The following is a 3,958-nucleotide window of genomic DNA, read 5'->3' as shown; positions in this document are numbered from 1 at the left end:
ACCCACATTCATGCCCACCGGGTTGTTTAGGGCATCCCTATTTCATTAATAATGGTTAATTATAAATGTGTAACCAAATTAAGTAAACAATAAACTACCAAATTTAATGTACTTACAACAAGATTTGTGTGTGTCATGTAGTTGCATTTTCATGATAGTTTAGTTCATATAGTTGCATATTTTGCCATATAGTTTTTTTTTAATTTATAGCTTTATTTATCATGTCATTTAGATCATGCATATACCATGATCCCTTTTGTGTTGCTTTATCGATTGATATGTGATATTGATGCAAGTGTAGTGATAGCGTTAGAGTGATATTGAATCTTGTTAGGTTGGCATGCATGCTAGAAACACTTATAATTTCACTAAGTCTTAGAGTATGCTTAAGGACTAGAATGTTGTCATAATTTGATGGTTTTTGAGGTTAATCTATTGCTTATGCTTAGAATGTATGATAGGCTCTTAATGATAAAAGGCATGAAAAGATAAAATTGGAGTAAAAGTTGGAATTCATTGCTAGTTGTGACTAGGCGTCAAATGGCTAGTAGACGGCTCGTATTGTATGTGAGTAGTCTAGGGTTGAGCAAGATGGAGCGAAACGCACTTGCTCAGAAATTAAAAAAAAAAGAAAAATAAAAGAAAAAAAAGAGAAAAAAAGAGAGAAAAAAATATATGGTTTAATGCATAATTGATCACGAGTGAGCTATTTGGTATTCGAGTTATTAAGTTCTTAGGGGACTTTGTGCCTAGTGACTTAAGGCTTTTATAGTCTGGGATCCGCTAACCTAACGCTCGCTAAATGGATGCCATTGCATAAGTCTTTTATGGACCACACTCATTGCACGATCAAATAAGCATTTGTTATGTGTTGAATAAAAGCATGATTCTGTAATAAACTCCAATAATCTTGAAGTGTTATAGGTCATTTTGTGTCTAGAATGTATTCTTCGTATAATCTTATGATTGCCTTGAGGATAATTAAGTTATGGTGATTGATCTAGTTTTGAAGAATATATGTTAAGCATTTGCACACACCACGTTTCTAGTTGTATGTTAGCTTGCGTGATTTGATCGATCTTTAGTTGTCTAATTGCATTGTGGATATGTCATGTGTAGGTTGGTTTAGTCATCGCGACGGGGATCGCTGCATTTCACGTAGTTTGCATTCATGCATGTTTTAATTTCTGTTTTTGAGTTTGTGCTGCTTGAGGACAAGCATCGATTTAAGTTTGGGGTGTGATAAGTGGCATTTTATACCACTTAGAGCGTCTTATAACGGCTTGAATTGATGTCTTGAAATCGAGTATTTTGTGTATTTAATGCGTTTTTCTAGTGTTTTTGCATTTCAGGGTATAATTTGCTTATATAGGGAGAATTCATCAAAATAAGCCTAGGGTAGTGCTTGGGATCAGTTGCGGGGAGTTGTGCGAAGAAATCAGCAAAATCAGAAGAAAAACATTAATTTTTCCAGAAAGGTAGCAGGCGCTCGCCTGGAAGGAGCAGGTGACCGCCTGCCAGGAGGCGCCCGCGTGGAGATTGGAGGCGGCCGCCTGGGTGCGGGAATTTTAATTCTGGATTTTCTAATTCTAGTTCTATCGGGCTTCTAACAGCGCTGTTTCTTGTGGACTTTTATATAAACATATTTGGGAGACGTTTTCACAACAAGCAAGGAACAAGTAACAAGGAGAGAAGATCAAGAAGACCGTTTTAGCACGCAACAACGAAGAAGAGTAATCATACATTGGTGAGTAAGTGTTAATTAAATATAATTAGTCTGAGTTTCTGTGGGAACGAACTAGAAATCATTCTATATTACTTGCGATCGCGTATACTTGCGTGTATTTTAGCGCATGTTTTGTGCCCTAACAAGTTTTTGGCGCCGTTGCCGAGGACTAATTTGTTTAGTTTATGTACTTGCCATCAATGGTCATTAGGATTCATTGATTAAGACTTGTTACTTACTATTTCCGGTTGTGTTTCAGGTACTCTAGCGAGCATTTATGCAAACACGTTCTCGCACTCGTAAGAGGAATCTTGATATGGCTGAGGAGACAGATTCAGCTCTTGACTTTTCGGAGAAGATAGTTTTTGAAGATTCGGATACAGAGAGTGAGAAGAAAGAACCTGTAACAATGGGTGATCGTATAGTTCCATCTGACCCAGCTCTTATGGGCTTTTCTCGGCCTAAAATTGATGACATGCAGTCAAGCATTATTCATCCGGCTATTCAGGCTAATACTTTCAAAATTAAGCCGGGCACTATTTAGATGGTGCAAAATTTCATTTCTTTCGGAGGTGTTGCGACTAAAGATTCCAACATGCATATCATGAATTTTGTCGAGATCTGTAGTACTTTCAAATATAATGGTGTTACTGATGAGGCTATCAAGCTGAGGCTTTTCCCATTCTCTCTGAGGGACAAAGCTAAGGATTGGTTGCATTCTTTACTAGCTGGGTCCATCACCACTTGGGAAGATCTCGCACAAAAGTTTCTGGTGAAGATCTATCCAATGGCCAAGACTGCAGCTATGAGGAGTGCTCTTACTCAGTTTGCGCAGCAACAAGGAGAATCTATGTGTGAAGCTTGGAAGTGCTACAAGGAGATATTGAGAAAGTGTCCACATCATGATATGCCTAACTGGATGGTGATCACTTGTTTTTACAATGGTTTGGGGGCCCAATCTAGGCCCATGCTCGATGCAGCTTCTGGAGGCGCTTTGTGGGCCAAAAGCTATACTGAAGCCTATAATCTTATTGAAACAATGGCTGCAAACGAGTATCAAAACCCAACTCAAAGGATGATGCCTGGTAAGGTAGCAGGTATTCTGGAAGTTGATGCAGCTACAGCTATTATAGCGCAGCTCCAAGCGTTGTCTATGAAGGTCGATTCTTTAGCCAACTATGGAGTCAATCAAATAGCTATTGTCTGTGAGCTTTGTGCAGGCTCTCATGCTACAGATCAGTGTTCTCTTGTTAATGAAACTTTTCAGTATGTGAACAATTATCAGCGACCGCAGCAGCCTGTGCCAGCTACTTATCATCCTAATAACAGAAATCATCCCAATTTCAGCTGGAGCAATAATCAGAATGCTATTCAGCAACCATATCAGCAAGCTGCAAGTAAACAGTTCAATCCACCTGGATTCTAGCAACCTTAGCAAAATGCTCAAAGGCAATCATATCCTCAACAAGGAGGTGTAGCTCTACCTTCTAGTGCTGATTTTGAGGAGTTAAAGTTGTTGTGCAAAAGTCAGGATGTTTCTATTAAGACCTTGGAAAATCAAATTGGTCAAATAGTCAATGCCTTGCTCAATCATCAACCTGGCATACTTCCTAGCGATACTGAAGTGCCAGGCAGGAATGAAGCTAAGGAGCAAGTCAAAGCTGTCACCTTAAGGTCTGGAAAAGTTGCTGATGCTGAAAAAGCAAAAGATGGAGAAGCTGAAGTCGTAGATGAAGGAGAAAAGTAAAAGGAGAAAGAGAGGGAACCAAGGAAGACTACTGTTGAACACACTCTGCCTGAGGGTAACACAGGGGAGAAACAGCTCTATCCCCTACCACCTTTTCCTAAGAGATTGCAAAAGCAAAAGCTGGACAAGCAGTTTGGTAAGTTTTTGGAGGTGTTCAAAAAACTTCACATTAACATACCTTTCGCTGAAGCTCTGGAGCAAATGCCTAGTTATGTGAAATTCATGAAAGGTATTCTTTCAAGGAAGGTGAAACTGGATGATCTTGATACCGTTGCTCTGACAGAAGAATGCAGTGCTGTGCTGCAATAAAAGTTACCTCCAAAGCTTAAGGATCCAGGTAGCTTCACCATTCCTTGCACCATTGGCAAGTTGTCATTCGACAAGTGCCTTTGCGATTTGGGAGCAAGCATCAATCTGATGCCGTTGTCTATCTTCAAAAAGCTGAATTTGCCTGATCCAAAGCCCACCTACATGTCTCTACAATT

General features: G+C 39.5%; 1 non-coding gene across 1 annotated transcript; it reads right to left on the bottom strand.

Annotated features, from left to right (window-relative positions):
• Positions 1-2,528: 2,528 nt before the first annotated feature.
• Positions 2,529-2,635, bottom strand: LOC141709682 (small nucleolar RNA R71). Its single transcript, XR_012570247.1, has one exon. It is a non-coding gene; the product is annotated as a small nucleolar RNA R71 (small nucleolar RNA).
• Positions 2,636-3,958: the final 1,323 nt, after the last annotated feature.

The sequence above is a fragment of the Apium graveolens genome, chromosome 2 (assembly GCF_009905375.1).
Source record: "Apium graveolens cultivar Ventura chromosome 2, ASM990537v1, whole genome shotgun sequence".
NCBI lineage: Eukaryota > Viridiplantae > Streptophyta > Magnoliopsida > Apiales > Apiaceae > Apium > Apium graveolens.
Note: the sequence above shows the minus strand (reverse complement) of the source record. Positions and strands in the feature narration are given on the sequence as shown.